General features: G+C 45.9%; 1 protein-coding gene, 1 non-coding gene and 1 pseudogene across 2 annotated transcripts in view; 1 reads left to right on the forward strand and 2 right to left on the reverse strand.

Moving 5' to 3' along the window:
• Window positions 1-1,505: 1,505 nt before the first annotated feature.
• On the reverse strand, window positions 1,506-9,007 carry LOC138844577 (ornithine decarboxylase-like; annotated as a pseudogene).
• Window positions 9,008-19,162: 10,155 nt separating this feature from the next.
• Window positions 19,163-19,345, reverse strand: LOC127484046 (U2 spliceosomal RNA). The gene has a single exon (XR_016218764.1). It is a non-coding gene; the product is annotated as a U2 spliceosomal RNA (small nuclear RNA).
• Window positions 19,346-19,613: 268 nt separating this feature from the next.
• The window catches only part of MAPK6 (mitogen-activated protein kinase 6), a 52,999-nt gene continuing 50,293 nt past the window's right edge, over window positions 19,614-22,319 (forward strand). The window contains exon 1 of the mRNA XM_089310349.1: window positions 19,614-19,752. The gene's annotated coding sequence lies outside the window, so the exon portion shown is untranslated. The remainder of the gene's footprint in view (window positions 19,753-22,319) is intronic.

Genomic DNA, 22,319 nt, shown 5'->3' on the forward strand with positions numbered 1-22,319 from the left:
GGAAAGGATATTGGAAGTGGCTGAGCAAGATGCCCTTTCCCCAAATACGCATGCCCATAGCTATACACATTCTGAAAGCTGCGCGGAGAAGTGGTGAGAGAGGGCAGTTTTCAGTTAAGTAGATTGTTAGGTATTGGCCTTTGTGAGCTCTGATGGTTCTAGTGGAAGGGATGGTGGCCATTACAAGGAATAGGCCACTTGGGACACCTGCATTCCATTTCAGAATACCTGAGTTTGAGTCCCACTTCTGCTCTGATTCCAGCTTCCTGCTAATGCGCACCCTGGGAGGTAACAGGTAATGGCTCAAGTAGTGGGGTCCTTGCCATGCATGTGGGGGCTCTGGATTGAGTTCTCAGCTCCCAGCTTTGTCCTGGCCCAGCCCTGGCTGTTGCAGACATTTTAGGGTTGAACCAATCAGCAGGTGTGGAATATCTGTCTCTTCCTCACTCTTTCTCAAATAAATAAATAAAATTTTTTAAAAAAAGTAAGTGATGGGGGGTTGGTTCCGTGGCACTGTAGGTTAATCTTCCGCCTGCACACTGGCATCCCATATGGGCTCTTGTTCTAGTCTCCGTTGCCCCTCTTTCAATCCAGCTCTCTGCTATGGCCTGGAAAAACAGTGCAGCCACATGGGAGACCAGGAAGAAGCACCTGGCTCCTGGCTTCGGATCGGCGCAGCTCTAGCCGTTGTGGCCATCTGGGGAGTGATCCAGCAGAGGGAAGACCTTTCTCTCTGTCTCTCTCTCTCTCACTGTCGGTAACTCTACCTCTCAAATAAATAAATAACATCTTAAAAAAAAAAGTACGTGATGGGCTGAGTGGGCATCTTTGGCTCACCTGGCAAATATAAATTTAACAGGTGTGATGACAGAAATAGAGCTAGCTAAAAACCAAAATGGGAGCATGTCTCAGAAAATTATATCAAACATGAACTAAAAAATTAATCAGTGGATTTTTTTTAAATTTCAAGATACTTTATTTTATTTATTTATTTTTGACAGGCAGAGTGGACAGTGAGAGAGAGATAGAGAGAAAGGTCTTCCTTTGCCATTGGTTCACCCTCCAATGGCCGCTGCTGCCGGCGCGCTGCGGCCGGTGCACCGCGCTGATCTGATGGCAGGAGCCAGGTGCTTCTCCTGGTCTCCCATGGGGTGCAGGGCCCAAGGACTTGGGCCATCCTCCACTGCACTCCCTGGCCACAGCAGAGAGCTGGCCTGGAAGAGGGGCAACCGGGACAGAATCTGGCGCCCCAACTGGGACTAGAACCCGGTGTGCCGGCGCCGCAAGGTGGAGAATTAGCCTAGTGAGCTGCGGCGCCGGCCGATACTTTATTTTCAAAATAGGTCACACCACTAAGCTTCTGGCCCATCCTGCCATTGTACAAGCTACAAATGCTTGCTCAGCAGCTGAGGGGCTGAGGGGCACTCATTAGTAGCATGTTTGAAAAGTGAATAGAAATCCATATAAAACAAATACTTGGTTTCCATAGGAACACAGATAAGTGTGACCCCATCTCCTAGTCTTCCATGTTGCTGTGCCAGCCCTACTCTTAGACTTTTCAAAACTAGCAGTAATTAAGTTAAATGGTCCCCCAAAATCCTTTAATTCAAGCTACGCTCGCAATTAACAGCTACAGAATGGTATCTACACATTAATACTAGCTGAAGCTCAAGTCACTGGTGCCATTTCATTCTACTTTCCTGAGCACAGCATGCAGGCAGGGTGCTGATGTCCTGCTCTTCCATCTCGGGCGGGAAGTCATGGTTCTGGCTTTGCTGCATGAGTTGCCACATTGGTCCTGACATCACATAGTAGAGACTGTGCCTCTGGAATCCACTGAAAGTAGAAGCAGCAGCAACAGTGTAGGCACCCATGTTTTCAAAGAGCATCCAATCACCCATGTGCATTTCAGGCAGGTCAGGGCACAAATCCGATGAAGGCCATCACATGAGGGACGCCACATGCCAGTTGAATAGTATTTCCCATCTGGTTTGGGTCTCTTCTGCAAAAAGGGGCTTCACATGTGCATGGTCACAGAGGACGCAGCTGAAGGAGCCATAGACGCTGTCGTTCACATAGTGCATAAAGGTCTGCTCACTCGCCTTGACTTCATCATCTGAGCTGTCTGTTCCTTTAAGGATTTTTTGACAATGATATTAACAGCAAGAGTGAAGGCTGAGGCAACATAGTATCTGCCCAGCTCAGCTATGATTCTCACTCCAGAGTCTGAGGGAAAATACTTGTCCAATGCTGGGTTGATCACGTTGGTGATCTATGAGTGAGATAGGTAAAAGAATGGCCATTATGTGGAATTCACAAGTGGATCTTTTTTCACCTTCCTATTGTCTTCCTTGCCCTTCTTGAATAAATCAGTGTAACAACATTATGTGAGGGCCAGCACCATGGCTCACTTGGCTAGTCCTCCACCTGCAGCACCGGCACCCCAGGTTCTAGTCCCGGTTGGGGTGCCAGTTCTGTCCCGGCTTCTCCTCTTCCAGTCCAGCTCTCTGCTGTGGCCCAGGAAGGCAGTGGAGGATGGCCCAAGTGCCTGGGCCCTGCACCCGCATGGGAGACCAGGAAGAAGCACCCAGCTCCTGGCTTCGGATCGGTGCAGCGTGCTGGCCATAACGGTCACTTGGGGGGTGAACCAACGGAAAGAAGACCTTTCTCTCTGTCTCTCTCTCTCACTGTCTAACTCTGCCTGTCAAAAAAAAAATTATGTGGGCCAAGCAAGGTGGGTGTAAGTGGCAAAGGGGGTCTGGGGAGGTGTGAGGAGGGAATCTGGGAAGGTCAGCCTAGTGCAGGAAGCAGAGTTGCTGAGGGGTGAGAAGGACTTGTACAAGGAGGGGCCCCAGTATGGTATTCTGAGCAGAGTGTGGAGTCACTGCAGAGATGCAGCCTGTCCCAAGTGTTGGAACCCGAGGTAGGGCAGGGGTTGGGGAGAAGATGGGGAACCTAGCATAGGTGTATAGATCAAGTAGGGTAAGGAGAGTGACCCTGCAGTGGATAGTTCAGCTCAGGGTGTCAGAGGCCGGGCAAGATGAGGAAGGTAGTAGGCAGAGCAGGTGAGGATGGTGTCCGCACTGGGGAGAAGCCCAAGTGTTTTTCCTATTCTACTCTCAACATACATTTGACACCTGATTCCCCAGCAGGCAGCAGCTGAGAGTCCTATAATTCAGTTCTGACAGTGTCTACCTAGATATTATGTCAGATCCCACAGGTTGACAGCTTAATATCACAAGAATGCCCCTCACTTCGGATGCCAAGCACAAGTCCCAGAGTGTGACCTGTACCACTGGCTAAACAAATGAGGTCCTCATGATTGCCTCAGGATCAATTTTCTAAGCAGCTCACAGACTCTGGGAAACACTTGTTTACCCATTTACTACCAAGGGTATTACAAAGGATACAGGTGAACCGCCAGATGGGAGATGCAGGGGGAGGATATGGAAGGAGAGGTACAAGGCTTCCATGCCCTCCCTGGGGGCACAACCCCTTAGGCACCTCCACATGTTCAGCTATCAAAATCCTACAAACCTTGTTCTCTTAGGTTTTTATGGAGGCTTCATTATGTAGGCAGACTATCCACCTTTGATGATGGACTCAACCTTCAGCTCTTTCTTCCTTCCCAGAGGTCAGGGAATAAATGGGACTGAAAATTCCAACCCTGCAGTCACATGATTGGTTCCCCTGGCAACCAGCCCACATCCTGTGGCTACCCAGGAACACACCAGAAGTTACCTCATTAGAGCAAAAGGTGCTGCTATCACAGGAAATTCCAAGCGATTTAGGAGCTCTATGTCGGATGCTCCCATCACTCAGAAAATTACAGCAGTTTCAGGAGTGCTCAGGAACCAGGGTCAAAGAGCACATATGAGAACAAAAGCCCTCCTAGCTCCCCTGTTGCTCCGGAAATTACGAGGGTTTCAGGAACCCTATGTCAGGAATTGTGGACAAAGGCCAAATATAGATTTCACAGTATCCCAGGCAGCCACAAGAAATTGTTTACATACAGAGAGCGTTGATTAAATAAGAGTCAGATGTCTCATTGGTAGAGCTGGTGGTTACGTAAATAGAGAATGAAAAAAACTGGAAGAACTAGTTGGTGTTGGAGTGGAATGGGAGGCATCAGTATGAACTCATGATTTTGAGTATGTATATATATACACGCATATAGAGAAATATAGAATAAATGTATATGTAAACATATGAATTTGTACAAATAAATGTACATATTTAACATATGTTCCATCGAAATGTCCTGACAATAGTCACAGCTCAATAGCAGTGAGCACAAATAATGTCCAGATATTGGTTTCTAAATACCATTCTCCACTGAAAGGAACCAGGACTACTCGGAGAAAGACTGATTCCAGCGTTGGGGCAGGGGAAACACAAAATGACTTTGGAATCTCTTGTGCAGTGAATCAAGGGAATGTAAAAAGGATAAAGATATGTCAAAAGGAGAAATAAACCTACTGGAAGGGGCTCCCACTGGGCAAATGTGGAATAATTTGAGCAACTAAAGAATATTAATAATAAAGTACAACCCACTAGATAAAACAGGAAATCCTTAGTCAGCACAGATATAAAGAAATAAAAGAATGGAAGCATGATGAGGAATGGAACATGGTCTTTGGTATGCACAGAGGATTGGTTGCAGGGCCCCTCAACTACAAAGGGCATAGTATTTGTATATAACCTGCACATTTTCTCCTGTATACTTTATATCATCTCTGGATTACTTACAATACTCAATACTATATAAATGCATTATGAGTACTTGTTACACTGTATTGTTTAGGGAATAATGTCAGGACAAAAATTCTGTATTCAGTACAATTGCATTTTGTAAAAATATATGCTTGATCCACAGTTGGTTGACTTCTTGGGTGCAGAACTCATAGGTGTTGGAAGGTCAATTGTAGCTCTGTAGCCTGAAAGTTTCTCTACACAGAATAATTAGAAAAAGAGTAACTTTACAATGGAAAGCCTGGCCAACTCCACCTTAATCGAGTGCTCTTGGTTAATAGCACCAGTGAGGGGCTAACTGACATCCTCTGCCACTTGATAGGCTGCAGCGAGCACACAGCACTGCTTCACTGCTGACACTTGACCTGAATCTGGTCATGATACAACATTGGACAACCCCAAATTGAAGGATATTACATGTTTTTTATTCTATAAAAATAAGTGGCTTGTGATATGGAAAAGTGTCCGGTTCCATGAAGGTAAAGGACAGGCTAAGGAATGATTCAGTGTTGATGAAAATGGAAGAATTATGACAACTAAATACAAACATGAATTCTGGACAGGATCTTTTTACTGGAGAAAGAACTTTATTGGGACCATTGAAAAATTTGCATGAGTAACATCAGTGTTAGGTTCCTCATTCTGATGGTTGTACTGGGGTCATCCATATGAATGCTCTCATTAGTGAGAAATACACACTGAAGTGCTTGGGTGTGACAGGGCATAGTCACAGCTCAGACTCTGCAGGGAGAAGCCTCAGAGTGAGTCAGAGTTTAGTGTCCAGGGGGTTTAATAGGCAGTGCCCTTGGGATCAGCACCTGTGAGAGGTGAGAAACGGAAACAGGCTTCCTGTAAGGAGGCCCAGCAGCCTCAGCTGACCCCATGATGAGCTCTAGAGCCGTGAGCATCACAAAACAGGCCAACAGAGGGGGGCATTCAAGCTGTACCCTGATCAGAAATTGAATGTGGACTGTCCCCAGTGTGGCATGAGCCTGGGTGAGGCAGCTCTCTGCAACTGTAGGAACTGATAACAGAAGCCTGTTTGCTGACAGTACTCCAAGCAGCTGGCCCAAGAGGTATTTCAATTAAGGGAAACTCAATGGCTGCATCTCTGTGTTCATTTCTGTGCAGCTTTTAGAACTACGTCTACTCATGTATGTTTGAGGAGTGGCTTCTCCAGGTTTTTAGTGGGCCTCTCCTCCTAGGGACAGTTTGTAGGACAAACTATAGCGCCCTTTGCTACAGCTGGTTCTGGGGCTGTAGTAGAAATGCACAGCCTTTTAAAATCTCTCTCAGGCCAGTGCCGAGGCTCCCTTGGTTAATCCTCCGCCTGTGGTGCCGGCATCCTATATGAGCACCGGGTTCTAGTCCCGGCTTCTCCTCTTCCAGTCCAGCTCTCTGCTGTGGCCCAGGAAGGCAGTGGAGGATGGCCCAAGTGCTTGGGCCCTGCACCCGCATGGGAGACCGGGAGGAAGCACCTGGCTCCTGGCTTCAGATCAGCACAGTTCCGGCTGTAGTGGCCATTTGGGGAGTGAACAACGGAAGGAAGACCTCTCTCTCTGTCTCTCTCTCTCACTGTCTATAACTCTACCTGTCAAATAAAGAAAAAAATCTCTCTCACTCTCAGCTACCACCCCTCAGTCTCTGTGACTTACCTGGGGATGTGATCTCTTAAAGATGCCTGAGTTACCCATTTATCAATGTAGGGCTCCTGCAGTATCCATTTATCTTTGCTACTGAGCAAGATAATAATAAGAGGCATCCAAGTAGGTCATCTGGCTACCAGAACATTCTTCCCTACTTCTCTTGTATGAGGGTACTTCAAAAAGTTCATAGAAAAAGTGGAATTAAAAGTTTATTTGGGTGCAAAAATTATTTTTTCAAATCATATAGGTGGGTGTAGTAGTAGACCTAACTCTTTCCAATGATCAATGTCCCCTGCAAGATTGTTTGTTCTTCTACTTCTTCTTCTTCTTTTTTTTTTTTTTTTTTTAAGATTTTTATTTATTTGAGAAGTAGAGTTACAGACAGAGAGATGGAGAAAAAGAGAGAAAGGTCTTTCATATGCCGGTTCACTCCCCAAATGGCTGAGACAGCCAGAGCTAGGCCAGGCTGAAGCCAGGAGCCAGGAGCTTCTTCCAGGTCTCCCACGCAGGTGCAGGGGCCCAAGGACTTAGGCCATCTTCTGCTGCTTTCTCAGGCCATAGCAGAGAGCAGAATTGGAAGAGGAGTAGCTGGGATGCAAACTGGTGCCCATTATAGGATGGTGGCGCCACAGGCAGAAGCTTAGCATAGTATACCACAGAGTGGGCCCCTGTTCTTCTATTCAAACCTGCTTGTCTGAGGACACTAGTAGACCAAGTTGCCCAGGCAGCAAGTTTTACTAGTAATCCAAAGAGACTTTTACTGTATCCCCTGGTGGACACATTCCTGTTCTGGGAACCGGGTCCCTAACCCTGCAGAGTCCAATATAGCAAGAGCAGGAAGCAAAAATTTCCTATGAGTCATTGGAGGTGATGATAAGCAAGCCTGCTTTGCTTCAGTATTTTGCTTCCCAGATCCGTGTAGTCTTCCTGCTGGGCACACAACACCACATGCAAATCTTTGATTCAGTGAGTTTAATGTATCCCAAAGGATGGCTCACAGAGCACTGCATCTAGGCACACACTTGAGCTGTCTCTTTTTACAAGGAATTCCTTTGACAGTGCCCCGTCAGAGCAGCAGCTCTGGGGGATATAATCGGAAAGTGACATAGCCAGTATATACCATGGATTCACTCTCATACCTTCTTTGCTGTAAATGGGGTCCCTGGGTCTGATGCAACATTATATTAAATACCCTGCTGGTGTATCAAACATTCTGTAAGCCCAGGGTGAACACTGAGGGGAAGACACTACACAGAACATGGGTCCCTTTCTGTCAGAGGACTCACTCAACCTTTTAGAGTAGAGGGCCCCCAAGTAGTCAACTTATTACCAACTGTTTGGTCTCCTGGAGGGATGGTGCCATATCAGGAGGTCAGCATGGCCTCTGGCTGTCAAGTTGGGCACTTGGCCGTGGCAATAACCAGACCAGCACTGATAAATGGGAGCCCATGCTGTTGTGTTCAGAACAGTTCAATCCCTGCCCCACCATGGCCACTTCATTTATTGTCCATTCTGATGTCAATGTTCTGGTTGGTGACAGTGGCTAAGTCAGCTAAGCCATTTTGTATGTGGAGGATTTACATCTTTTTTTCTTTTCTCTATGTCATATTTGTTTTTGTTTCTCTGTTCCTTCATTCCTACCTGCTTTGTGTTAAAGAGATATCTTCCATGGGGCCGGTGCTGTGGTGCAGCGGGTTAACCCCCTGGCCTGAAGCACCGGCATCCCATATGGGCGCCGGTTCTAGTCCCGGCTGCTCCTCTTCCAATCCAGCTCTCTGCTATGGCCTGGGAAAGCAGTAGAAGATGGCCCAAGTCCTTGGGCCCCTGCATCCACGTGAGAGACCTGGAAGAAGCTCCCGGCTCCTGGCTTCGGATTGGCGCAGCTCCGGCTGCTGCGGCCATCTGGGGAGTGAACCATTGGATGGAAGACTTCTCTCTCTCTCTCTGTCTCTCCTCTCTCTGTGTAACTCTGACTTTCAAATAAATAAATAAATTTCTTAAAAAAAGAGAGAAATCTTCCTAGTACCACTGTAATTCTCTTGTCATTTCTTTTACAATATATATATTTTGAGTAATTTTATTAATGGTTGCCTTCAGCATTACAATTAATTAACATCCTAAATTATAGCAATCTAGTTCAGATTGATGACAAACCTAGTCTGAATAGTATACAGAAACTTTACTCCTGAATAGTTCTGTTCCTTTGGCTCTTCTTTTCTTCTTTTGTTTGTGCAGACTGAGTGGGACCTGTGTTGGCTGCCATCTGTTTTTCAGCAAGGGATACATGTTTTATTAACCAGCTCCATAGTTCTCTGCAGGTCAGGTGCCCTGGGTGCCACTGTGACTTTGCTGCCCATTATGATAATCGCATCCACGTGGTTTCTGACAGTTGTGGGATGCTACATTCAATTCAGTTTTCTCCGGGCCCAACTATATCCATTGCTAATAGGCAGCTCAGTTTTATAACATCTCCTGCCATCACTCTGGCCCACAAGAGTCTCCACTGAACTTTTTAGTGATTCTGGTGCCCTTTCAACAGTATGTTCTGTTAGTAAGAGTGTGTCCTCTAGTGGGTTTTCTGGCCTTACTTTGTAAGTCCATGTCAGCATGTCGACTTTCCTGAGTCCTTTTTAAAATATTGAGAAAACATGCATATACATAAAAGTAACCATTTTCAAGTGTACAGTTCAGTGGTGTTTAGTATATTCACAGGGTTGTTCAACCATCACCACAATCAAATTTAAGATATTTTTATCATCCCTAAAATGTATCCTTGTACTCATTAGCAGTTACTTGTCATCTCCATTTACACTAGTGCTGGCAAACACTAATTTATTATATCTCTTTGGATCTGTCTGTTCTAGACATGTTATATTATTGGAATAATATAATTTTTAGCCTTCTGTATATGCCTTTTAAAAAGATTTTGTTACTTATTTGAAAGGCAGAGTTACAGAGAGAGAGAGAGGGACAGACAAAGAGATATCTTCCATCTGCTGGTTCACTCCTCAAATGGCTGCAACAGACAGGGCTGGGCCAGGTCGGGCTGAAGCCAGGAGCCAGGAACTTTATCTGGGACCCCTACATGAGTGCAGATGCCCAAATACTTGGGCCATCTTTCACTGCTTTCCCAGGCTTGTTATCAGGGAGCTGGACCAGAAGTGGAGCAGCTGGCTCATCCACATGGGATGCCAGTGTCACAGCATGGAGTGCTTAATCCTCCGTCCCACAACACAAGCTCCTGTATATGCCTTCTTTCACTTAAAATAATGTTTCTATGCCTCTCCATGTGTAGCACATATCAGAATCCTATTCCTTTTTGCAGCTGACTAATATTCCATTACATTGATATTTATATTTTGTTTATTCACTCAGCTGATGGAGGCTTGGATTGTTTCTACTTTTTAGCTAATATGAATAATCCTACTATAAATCATTGTGTGCAGCTTTCTGTGTAGACATGTTTTAATTTCTCTTGTGTATATACCTGGGAATGCAGTTGTTGCAACAAACAGTAACTTTATGTTTAGCATTTTAAGCAATGGCCACACTATTTTCCAAAGCGGCTGCCTCCTTTTACATTCCTGCCAGCAGTGTATGATGGTTCCAATTTCTCCACATTCTCACCAGCACTTGTTATTTTCCTGTTTTTTTTTTTTTTTTTAATTATAGTTACTCAAGTGGGCAGGAAGTGGTATCTCATTGTGGTTTTTATTTACATTTCCTTAATGACCAACGGTATTGAACATATATTGTCACGTGCTTTTGTCCACTTATATATACTCTTTGGGGAAATGTCTATTAAAATCCTTAACTTTAAAATTAAATTATTTATATTATTATTATTGAATAAAGAATTCTTTATATATTCTGCATATTGGGTTCTTGTCAGAGATGTGATTTACAAATACTTTCTCCCATTCTGTGAGTGTCTTCATTTTTTTAAAAGACATATTTATTTATTTGAAAGTCAGAGTTACACAGAGAGATTGAGAGGGAGAGAGAAAGAGAGAGAGAGAGAGGTCTTCTATCCACTGGTTCACTCCCCAATTGGCCACAATGGCCGGAGCTGTGCCCATGCAAAGCCAGGAGCCTGGAGCTTCTTCCAGGTCTCCCACATGGGTGCAGGGGCCCAAGGACTTGGGCCATCTTCTACTGCTTTTCTAGGTAGGCCATGTCAGAAAGCTGGATCAGAAGTGGAGCAGCCGGGACTTGAACCAGCACCCATATGGGATGCCAGCGCTGCAGGCAAAGGCTTAGCCCACTGCGCCACTGTGCTGGTTTCTCATTTTTTTTTTTTTAAGATTTATTTATTTATTTGAAAATCAGAGTTACAGAGAGAGACAGAGATAGAGAGATCTTCTATCCCCTGGTCCATTCTTCAGATGGGCACAATGGCCAGGACTGGGCCATCATGAAACCAGGAGCCAAGATCTTCATCTGGGTTTCCCTCATCAGTGTCAGGGGCCCAAATTCTTGGACCATCTTATGCTGCTTTTCCAAGGCAGTTATCAGGGAGCTGGTTTGGAAGTGGAGCAGCTGGCACATAAACCATTGCTCATATGGGATGCCAGTGTTGCAGGTGGCAGCTTTAGCCACTATGCTACAAACACCAATCCCAGTCTGCATTTTCTTGATGATGTCCTTTGATACACAAAAGTTTTTCATTTTGAAGAAGTCCAAGTTGCCTGTTTTTCTTTGGTTATGTGTTCTTTTCTCTTTTTTTCTGTTTAATTTTAATTTTTTAAGAAAGAGAGACAGAAAGAGAGACAGAGGGAGAGAGCAGACTCCCCCATCTGCTAGTTCGCAACCCGATGCCTGCAACAGTCAGGACTGGGTAGGGCTGAAGCCAGTAGCTAAGAATGTGATCCAGGCCTTCCACATGGGCGGAGAACCCAGTTATTTGACACATCACTGCTACCTCCCAGGATCTGCACCAGCAGGAAGCTGGAGTCAGGAGCCAGAGCCAGGAATCAAATTATAGTACTACGGAATGGAACCCACGCATTTAAACTGCAGTCTGCTCCCAGGTAGCCCTTTCTTTTGGTGTCATATATAAGATCCCAGTGTCTGATTGAAGTTTTCTTCTAAGAGTTTTATAGTGCTTAGTTTTGTAATCCATTTTGTGTTAATTTTTGTGTATTGTGTGAGACAGATGCCCAGTTTCACTCTTTTTTTGTGGCTACTCAGTTGTCCAAGCACCATGTGTTGAGAAACTATTGTTTCATCACGTAATTGTTTTGGCACTCTTGTTGTAAACCCATTGCCTATTGCTTTGGTTTGAATGTGTCACCTCCAAAATTCAGACGTATTAAGAAGTGGAGTATTTAAGAGGTGATTAGGCCGTGAGGGCTACTCCCTTGTGAGTGGGATTGAGGCCCCTACAGGTTTCACATGGTGTTTGGCTCTCTTGCCCTTCCACCTTCTGCTGTGAGGACCCAGCCTGCTTCCCTCTGGACGATATGGCAGTAAGATGCCATCTTGGAAGCAAGAACAGGCCTTGGCGATCATCAAACCCGCCAGTGCCTTGACCTTGGACTTCCCAGCCTCCGGAACCGTGAGAAAGTTTCTGTTCTTTATAAATTACCTAGTCTCAGGGTATTTCAGTTCAAATAGATTTAAGACACAAATGACTGGGTAGATTTATTCATTTCTGGACTTTCAGTTCTATGTCTATCCTCATGCCAGTATCACATTGGTTTTATTACTGTAGCTTTGTTGTAAGTTTTGCAACTGGCAATTGAGTGTTCTACCTCTGTTCTTTTTCAAGATTGCTTTGGTTATTCAGGGTCCCTTGGATTTCCCTACACATTTTAAAATCATCCTGTTAATATCTTCGATAAAGAGGATTTTTAAAATTTATTTGACAGATAGAGTTAGACAGTGAGAGAGAGAGACAGAGAGAAAGGTCTTCCTTCCGTTGGTTCACCCCAAAATAGCCACTACAGCTGGAACTGCGCTGATCTGAAACCAGGAGCCAGGTGCTTCCTTCTGGTCTCCCATGTGGGTGCAGGGGCCTAAGTGCATCCTCCACTGCCTTCCCAGGCCACAGCAGAGAGCTGGACTAGAAGAGGAGCAACCGGCACTAGAACCCGGTGCCCACATGGGATGATGGTGCCGCAGGCAGAGGATTAACCAAGTGAGCCATGGCACCGGCCCTGAAGAGGATGTTTTAACAGGATCTAATCTGTGGATCAGTTTGGAGGTGATTGTTATTGTTATTCTAGTTTTTCAATTCATGAACACAATATCTTCTTATTAACATCAGTCTTCCTTATTGTTTACTTTTATTTGTTTTACTTATTTGAGAGGCAGAAAGAGACTCAAAGAAAAACAGGGGCCAGCATTGTGGAAGAGTAGGTTAAGCCACCACCTGTAATGCTGGCATCCCATATGAGCACTGGTTCAAGTCCCATCTGCTCCACTTCCAATCCAGCTCCCTGCTAATATGCATGGCAAGGCATCAGAAGACAGTCTAATTACTTGGGCCCTTGCCTCCCTCATGGGAGACACAAATGGAATCCCTGGCTCCTGGCTTTGCCTTGACATTTTAGCTTTGGAGACATTTGGAGAGCAAAATAGTAAATAGAATATCTCTCTCTAACTATCTTTCAGGTAAATAAATCTTGGTTTTTTTTTTTTTTTAAGAATTGTTTACTTATTTGAAAGTCAAAAGTACATAAAGAGAGAGAATCTTGTGTCTACTGGTTCACTTTCGCAGTGGCTGCAATGGTTGGGGCTGGTCCAGGCTGAAGGCAGGAGTCTGGAATTCCATTAGAGTCTCCTACGTGGGTGCAGGGGCCCAAGTACTTGGGCCATCTTCTGCTGTTTTCCCAGGTACATTAGCAGGGAGCTGTATCAGAAGTGGACTTGAACCCACACGTATATGGAATGCTGGTGTTGCAGGCAGTGACTTAACCAGCTATGTCACAATGCCGGTTCCCCTAGGAGTCATCTTATAGGCAAGTTTGCACCAACTCTGGGGCCCATGTCAAAGTGTCAATCTTATATTTGGGTTGAGTGTGGGGAGCAACTCGGACTAGACTAAGTTACTGGAATTAAGACTTATTCTATGCATCTGCTCTCCCACAATATGGCGCTGGGAGAGGAGGAAACAGCTTCTACACAGCTGCCTCCAGTTCAACCAATAGACTGTGGGACCTGCTCCTGATTGGAGGAGAGCAGCGTACTCGGTGTGTGGGTAGCAGAGTTGGGATTGGTGGAAGAGGACTATAAAGGAGGAGAGAGACACTATGCACCGGGAACATCTATCTGAAGGAACACCTGAGGAACATCTGAGCAGCCCCCGAGAGAGCCGGCCGGCGGTGTGCTGCTCCCCCGCGGAAGTGGGGAAAGTGGCAGGGGGAACCGCCCTTCCACGGAGGTGGAAGGGACGGTAGCCAACCCGGGAAGAACCAGCAGCAAACCCGGGGAGGGCCGAGCAGACAAAAGAACAGCGCAGGGTCCTGTGTCGTTCCTCCACGAAGAGGGGGAGCGACAGTTGAGTACTCCCAGCTTTGCTCTAATCTTAGGTTCTATCCTCCATGATCAAGCATCCTTAGAATCTTGTCCCAAGCCTACTCCTGTAGTCCATGTGAACTAGATAGTTTTATCCCCTTGGGGTGTGGTTTCTATTCCTCCAATCAGGCCTAGCATGCCTTACCTTCATTAGGCTGTACCTGAAACCCTAGTTGTAGGTTTGTTGTGGTGGACATGCAGGAAGGTGGGGGCTGATCCTTAGGGGTCACCTGCTGTCCTGTAGGAGAGAGGCCTTTGCTTATCCTCAGGTACGATAAGCTCTGAGTAGGAAAGAACAGCTCACTTCTGCAGGCAAAGAGGGTCAAGAGGAGCCTGGAAATAAAAGATTTTGACAGGCATTAACCCAGATGTCTCTATCCCACATGTTAGGGTCTCATTCTTCCCCAACCAGGGCTCTGTGTTTGGCATAGGGAATCTAATTTGATTGGTAGCTTCACTTTCTTTGAAGCATAGCTACACCGATGATCTGGCCTGGGTCTCTGTCCTCAGCTTTCTTGGCCTTCCACCCCAGGCTCTGAAAGCCTCCTTATGTGTTATTAGAGACCCTCTGGTCTCTGGTTTTCATCCTGGACTCTTAGTTGCCTGCAAAGCACTCTGTCAGTGTTTTGGTTTCTTTTCCTAGAGTTTTAGTAAAACCAACCAATAAACATCCAATCCCACTGTCTTTATAGTTCCTGCTTCTGATTATATATTGCACCAGCTAATACATTCTCTTCTACTGGTACACCATCCCAGTTCACCATAGATGGAAGTCTTAATAGCCCATGCCAAAGGCTGTCTGTGCTCCACCAGTGGCATGGTCCTTCCTACCAGCTGACTGGAGAGCAGTCCAGCTCTCAAGCCCCATCTTATCTCAGCTTTCTCAGACCTCTCTCCAACTGTTTGGCTTTTCCAGGAGGCGAAGCCTGAGACAGATTTCAGTGTTCAGGATATTTGCTAGGGAGAGCTCTTGGGATCAACATCTGTGGATGAGAAAGGAAGGAAATAGGTTGGGCCAAGGGAGAAGCTGACCTGAGATGCAGGCTGATAACCTCAGTTAACCCCATGCAGGAAGTTCTTGAGCAGAAATGGTTCATCATGGTTGTCCCACACAGGACCAAAAGAGCCAGTGCCTTTCTGTCTTTGCCCCCATTGTCCACTGGATTTGGACCACCCAGGGAAGATGCATCCGCAGATGAGGAAACCTTGCAGGAAATGGTAACTGACAGGTTGTACAGCTGGACAACAGGTCCTGCCTTGAAGGGGGATCAGGACAGTGCAGTTGCACGTCCATTACAGAGATCATGCCAGCAAATCACTCTCAATTTGTTCAGGTGAAAACACATTATCCTCTGTGTGCAATTTTTCTGTAAGCTGAAAGTACTTTCAGAATACAAAGCTTTAAAAAAAATGAGCAGGAGTTTGGCATTGTGGCATAGCAGGTTGGGCCACCACTTGTGACACCAGCATCCCATAGCTGAGTGCTGGTTCCCATCCTGGCTGCTCTACTTCCCATCCAGCTTCCTTCTAATGGGCCTAGAAAAGCCACAGAGGATGGCCCAAGCCCTTGGGCCCCTGTCATCCTTGTGGGCGATTCTGACGGAGTTTTTGGCTCCTGGCTTCAGCCTGGCCCAGACCTGGCTTTTGGGCCCATTTGGGGAGTGAACCGGGAGATGAGAGATATTCCTTTTTCCCCCTCTTTCTCTGCCTCCCTGCACCCCCAAATAAATAAATCTTAAAAAAAATTAAAGGGCCGGCGCCGCGGCTCACTAGGCTAATCCTCCGCCTAGCGGCGCCGGCACACCGGGTTCTAGTCCCGGTCGGGGCGCCGGATTCTGTCCCGGTTGCCCCTCTTCCAGGCCAGCCCTCTGCTGTGGCCAGGGAGTGCAGTGGAGGATGGCCCAGGTGCTTGGGCCCTGCACCCCATGGGAGACCAGGAAAAGCACCTGGCTCCTGGCTCCTGCCATCGGATCAGCGCGGTGCGCCGGCCACAGCGCGCCGGCCGCGGCGGCCATTGGAGGGTGAACCAACGGTAAAGGAAGACCTTTCTCTCTGTCTCTCTCTCTCACTGTCCACTCTGCCTGTCAAAAAAATAAAAAAATAAATAAAAAAATAAAAAAATAAAAAAAAATTAAAAACCAACATGACTTTAACAAAAAAAAAAAGGAAGAAAAGAACAGAATTACGTAAGTTTTGATTGAAGAAACATCTGAAAAAGAGCCTCCTGCTGTTCATACAAAGAAGCGAGCCTGGTGTTGAAAAGATGAAAATTCATGTGAGTGAGTAAAAATATGATCACCAGAAGAGGTGTGGTGGGAGATAAGCCTGAGAAGGCAGGTGGGAGCTTCCTCCTTACTGAGCAGTCTCATGTGTAAGCCTTTGGAGCCAGGCTACAATGGAAAACGCCTGTTTCATCCCAGCTGGACTGGCTTTGGGCAGGTGGAGTCTCTTTCGGATTACCTTTCAGAGTTGCTGTTTCCCATTTCCCTCTTGCTTTCATTCCTTTCCTCTCCAAGGCCATCCTGAAACTTGGAACATGGAGGTGTGAGTCTTTCCTCAGCTTCCCCATACTGGGATGAAGATTATTTTTAGGACTCATCGCTGAGTCACAGAGGGAGGAGGAGGAAAACAGCCCTTGTAATCTCTTCCCTTTCGTTCCTTCATAACCTGCTGTACAGCTGAATCCTCTTCCAGACTTTGCCTTTCCCCCAAGAATGCTTTGTCTTGTCTTTCTCTTTTGGAAACAGTAAAGCGTCACCAGAGGCTTCTCAAAGGGGAAGCACATCTTTCTTTGCTGGAATGGACCACAGGCTAAATTAAATGAGAGTGCCGTGAGCTGCTTTTATGGAAGTAAATCTATTTATTGTTCTACTGGTTTTTGGGATCTGAGAGGTTATATATAGTTGCTCCGGATCCGCTTCTCCCTTCCCCTCGGCTGTACCTCCCTCTGGGCTTTCCCTCTGTTTCTCCTGCTTTCTGCAGAGAGATGCAGATGGTGATTGTTGCTGGATTGGCCTTCATTCTCTGCAGCAGCGTGTTTGAGCATGTCTCATGTTTCACTGTTTGATCATATCCTTTGAGAAATAAACAAGCCTGGAAACAGTGAACTCAATACTGTTAAAAAAGATTTCTACCAATCTACACATTAGACATTAAAAATAGAAACAACAACAACAACAACAACAACAACAAGCACAGCTTCCCAACTAAGTTGCCAAGAAAGAGAAGGGGAAGTTCTGTCTTTGATAAAGTAGATACTCAAAGAACAACTGTTGAATTGAGTGAATGAAAGAGATTTGGCTTAGCTTCAGGAAACCATGGTTTAAATAGGCAAGCTTCTGGAGGGCCCTTATTTATGCATTGGTTGATGTGTTCAGAGTGCTTTCACTCACATTATTATTTCATGCACTCCTTGGACCATCCCTGTGAGGGAGATGAGGCAGGTGTTATTTATACCATTTGAAAGATGAGATTGAATGACTTCCCTGGAGTCAAACAATTAGTAAGTGGCAAAAAGAGTCATTTTCCAGGTCTGCTGACTACTGTTGATGCCAAGACGCCAGATGGATATTTTTGAGAGATTTTATTTGAAAAGCAGAGCTGCAGAGAGAGAGGTGGTGGGGGGTGGTGAGTGGGGGGGCACTCTATTTCTAATTTTCCACTTCTGTGGCTTTCTTAGGTGCAGTAACAGGGATACTGGATTGGAAGTGGAGCAGCTAGGACTTGAATCGCCACTCACTTGGGATGCTGGCATTGCAAGTGGCTTAACTCTGTGCCATAATGCCAGTCCCCAGATGGATTCTTCTGATTTCAGAGTGAAGCTCTCAGGATCACTGCCGGGTGATTTGTCTTATTTAAAATGGCCTGTGAGGCTGCACTGTGGCATAGCAGACAAAGCCACCACCTGCAGTGCTGGCATCTCATGGGTGCTGGTTAGATTCCCACTGCTCTACTTCCCTTTCTGTAACTCTGTCTTTCAAACAAATAAATAAATCTTTAAAAAAAAAACAAAACGGACTGTATGAAAATGAACTCATGCAGTCACTGGGCTGAGACACCCTTAGGCTGTCTAGGGTGGTAAACACCAAACAGATGGATCTAAACTGAAGAAAAGATTCATTGCACAAAGCAGTGTGAGTGGAGGGCTGGCGATGTGGCATAGTAGGCTAAGCCTCTGCCTGTGGAACCAGCATTCCATATGGGTGCCGGCTCATGTCCTGGCTGCTCCTCTTTCAGTCCAGCTCTCTGCTTATAGCCTGGGAAAGCAGTGGAAGATGGCCTAAATACTTGGGCCCCTGCACCTGTGTGGGAGACCCAGCTGAAGCTTCTGGCTCCTGGCTCCTGGCTCCTGGTTTCTGTTTGGCCCAGCTCTGGCTGTTGTGGCATTTGGGGAGTAAAACCAGCGGACAGAAGACCTTTCTCTCTGTCTCTCCCTCTCTGTGTCTGCAACTCTGCCACTCAAATAAATAAATAATTTTTTTTAAAAGCAGTATGAGTGGACAGAACTATAGCAAATCAGTTTCATTCTGTACTGATTTGGGATAATGCATTTAACGTTGTAAGGCTGAAGTTCCTTTAAAAGAACAGGGGCTCAGAGTGATGTTTTTATTCTAAGAAAAACAACCACGTGTTATTGTTGACTGTTTTCTAAAGTCATGTGACAATAAAATGCTAGGCCTCTTTGCTAAGAAAATGAAAAACAGAATTGAAAGCACTATTGTGTCCTACATCTGACAAAACAATAATGAAGCTATACCTGGAATTGTACCTTTAATTCTGCCCAGAAAAATCTTATGAAAAAGGTTCTAGTAGGTAATCCAGGTCATAGAAAGGGTCAACTAAAATAACCAAAAAAATTCCCTAGGAGGAAGTTGCTTTAAAAACAAAATTAAGGGGCTGGTACTGTTGCACAGTGGGTTAAGCCACCACTTGCAATGTTGGCATTCCATATCGGAACACCAGGTCAGGTCCTGGCTGCTCTGCTTCTGATCTGTCTCCCTGATAATGTGCCTGGGAAGGCAGCAGAAGATGGCTCAAGTACTTGGATCCCTGCCATCCATATGAGAGACCAAGATGGAGTTCCAGGTTTGGCTTTGCTTAGCCCTGGCCATTGTGGCCATTTGTGGAGTTAACCAGCACATGGAAGATAGTGCTTCTGCTCATTCTCTCTCTCTCTCTCTCTCTCTCACTCTCTCTGCCTATCAAATAAGTAAAATAAATCTTAAAAATTAAGTGGAAATTTGGAAGAAATCTCTGCTCACCTTTGTGAAATTCATGGCATTGTGGACAGTGAGAATATCCCTGAAAACTTCATTTTCTTTCTTTCTTTTTTTTTTTTTTTTTTTGTTCTCGGATAGAGGACGTATCAGATATTAAACTGATAAGAACAGATACTACACTTGATCTTAGCCAAAAGGCAGAGAAGCGATGAAAAATTCATTTTCAACAAACATTTATTGAGAAGCCGCCACATTCAGGCACTGTGCTTGACACTAGAGTTTACATTGAAGAAAACACAGACGATCGCAGCCATCGTCAGAGAACGCCAGCCTGGGGGAATGATTAGTCCACTCAGCACAGCTCCTTGGGTGTCTGGTTTGCTGTGCATCATCTCTTGGCCTTGGTTGGTGGGTTGCCAGGAACCAGTCAACCTGCAGGCAAGTTCTTCAAGCTGCAAACCTGAAGGACTGGGCTCTTCCTCCTGCCCAGGGGACAAAGCGGAGTCAAGATTCTTAGTAACCTTTCCATGGACATGCAGTTGTTTACCTGGGTCCTGCAGACGCCATCCTTTGCTGCCATCTCAGCATTTCTGAGCTGGGTGCTGCTTAAGGCCGAGGTACGTTCCCAAAAGTGGATTTCTCACTTGGTTGTTTGCAACTGAAAATGCATTTTCCTCTGTGAAATGATGTTAGAAACACTGGCTGGGCAGCACACGTTTATCCTAGTGGGGTGGGGTTAAGATACCTGCATCCCACATTGCAATAGCTGGGTTTGATTCCTAACTCTGTTTCCTAACTTTTGCTTCCTTGCTAATGAGACCCTGGGAGTCACTGGTGATCCCGGCTCAAGTAATTGCCACCAATGTGAGAGCCCTGGATTGCATTCCTGACAACTTGGGCCCTGACCCAACCCTTGCTGTTGCAGGGCTTTGGGGGAGTGAACCAGTGGATGTGGACTCTCTCCCTGTCTCTCTTTATCTGCTTCTCAAATTTAAAAGAAAAGAAAAAGTACTGCTTAGGTTCTCAGGGCTCCTCTTAGAAGCGCATGTAGCCCATATGCAGCTCCACAATGAGACTTCAGAGCTGGACTTACAACATTATTTCTGCTGGAAAATGTGCCCCCGCAGCGGAACAAGGTCTTCCTCCTCCCCCACTTCCTGCTTCCATGAGTAATGAAGCCTGTGTTTACTACAGGAAGTGGCGGCTCCTGAGTGTGGGCGCCGGGTCTGGAGGCAGCCTTGGATGCAGTGCACATGGGGCCAGAGCTATTCTCCCTTCTCCCTGCTCTGTTGCTCTGCGATGGGGGCAGCTGGAGAGTCTTTCCCTGACCCTCCTCCTACAGAGCTACTGAGACTCCTCTGGTAGGGCAGGAGCCTAACAAGACTGACTACATAATTCCTGCGGTTTTTTGATTAGAACACCAGGGAAAAAAAATGCTGCTAAAGGTAGTAAAATATAAAGCTTTCTTCCTTTCTCCTGCAATCCTTCTCTCTTGACTTGTCATGGTGCTTTAAATTTGCTATTAATGTTACCCTCCATAAGGAGAAATTGCATTGTTAGCATGAATTTTATAATTGATTTCTGTATTGTGCAAAGCCAGTTTGTTTGTTTTTAAATATTTATTTATTTGAAAGGCAGAGTTACAGAAAGGCAGAGGCAGAGAGAGAGAGAGAGAGTGAGGTCTTCCATCCACTGGTTTACTCCCCAAATGCCTGCCACTACTAGAACTGGGCCGATCTGAAGCTAGGAGCCTGGAGCTTCTTCCGGGTCTCTCATGTGGGTGCAGGAGCCCAAGGACTTGGGCCATCTTCCACTTCTTTCCCAGGCCATAGCAGAGAGCTGGATCAGAAGTAGAGCAGCCTGGACTTGAACCAGTGCCCACACAGGATGCTAGCACTGCAAGTAGCGGCTTTACCCTCTATGCCACAGCGCTGGCCCCTACTATATGATTCTGATCTAGCTTTCTGCTAATGTGCCTGAGAGGCAACAGATGATGGCTTGAGTACTTGGGTTCCTGCCACACATGTGGGAAGCCCACGTGAAGCTCCTGATTCCTGGCTTTGGCCCTCCCCTCTTTCAGGCATTTGTGGAGTGAACCAGCAGATGATAGATCTCTGTCTCTCTGTCATTTTTTCAAATAAACAAATAAATCTTTAAAGAAAAATTCTATGTGGACTCATAATTTCTATCTCATAGTTCCTTCATCAATGTGTACTTTGTTCTTACCACAGCAGTAGAAACACCCACTGTACAAGCCCATCCATTATTATTTCACTTCTTGTTGCACACACATTTTACCAGTGCTCTACCTTCAGCTTACTGGAAAGTGAGAAAGGACTGGAAGGAAAAGGAAGTGTCATCAGTGTAGGCAGTTGGCTAACACAGGGAAGTTACCCAAGTAAGGATGGATCTGATAAATGGGACCCTTTGGGCTTTTGTGTCTTAGAATGTGTGGCTTTCTGTGTTGCTGGATTTCTTTAAAAATTTTTATTTATTTTGACTTTGTTCAGAAGGCAGACACACAGAAATAGTCTACCCCTGGGTTCACTTCTCAACTGCCCACAACTGCCAGGACTTGGCCAGGACAAAGCAGAGGCTAGAATTCATTGTGGGTTTCCCACACAGGTGACAGCAATCCAAGTATTTGGGCCTTCATCAGGTGCTGCCTCCCAGGATACCATTAGTAAGAAGCTGGAATTGGGAGCAGAGCTGGGATTCAAGCCCAGGCACTCCAGTGTGGCATGTGGGCCTCCTAAGCAGCATTTTAGCCTCTGTGGCAAATGCTCATCTGCCTGCCTGCCTGCCTGCCTGCCTGCCTTTTTTCTCTTTCTTGTCTTTCTTCCTTCTCTTCTTTCTTTAGCTTTCTCTGTCTCTCTCTCTAAGGCCAAGTGACAGGGAGGGATGGAGAAAGAGAGGGAAGTGAAGAGAGAGGGGGATCTCCCGTCCACTGGTTCACCCCACAAGTAACCATCAGAAGGTTAGCAGCCAGGACTCTTTCCCAAGTGATGGCTTAACCCACTGTGCCACAACGCTGGCCCCTACCCACCCCTGTATGTTTGAGGTAAGTTCTGGCTCCAGTGGAACATGCAGCTTCTCAGAGCTGCCAGCACCCTACTTACCCAGCTGTAGACATAACACACTTACCTTGTACCTGCTTTGTCTCGCTGAACCCCAGTGCATGAAT

Source organism: Oryctolagus cuniculus, chromosome 12 (assembly GCF_051225735.1).
Source record: "Oryctolagus cuniculus isolate XC-2025 breed Fujian yellow rabbit chromosome 12, ASM5122573v1, whole genome shotgun sequence".
NCBI lineage: Eukaryota > Metazoa > Chordata > Mammalia > Lagomorpha > Leporidae > Oryctolagus > Oryctolagus cuniculus.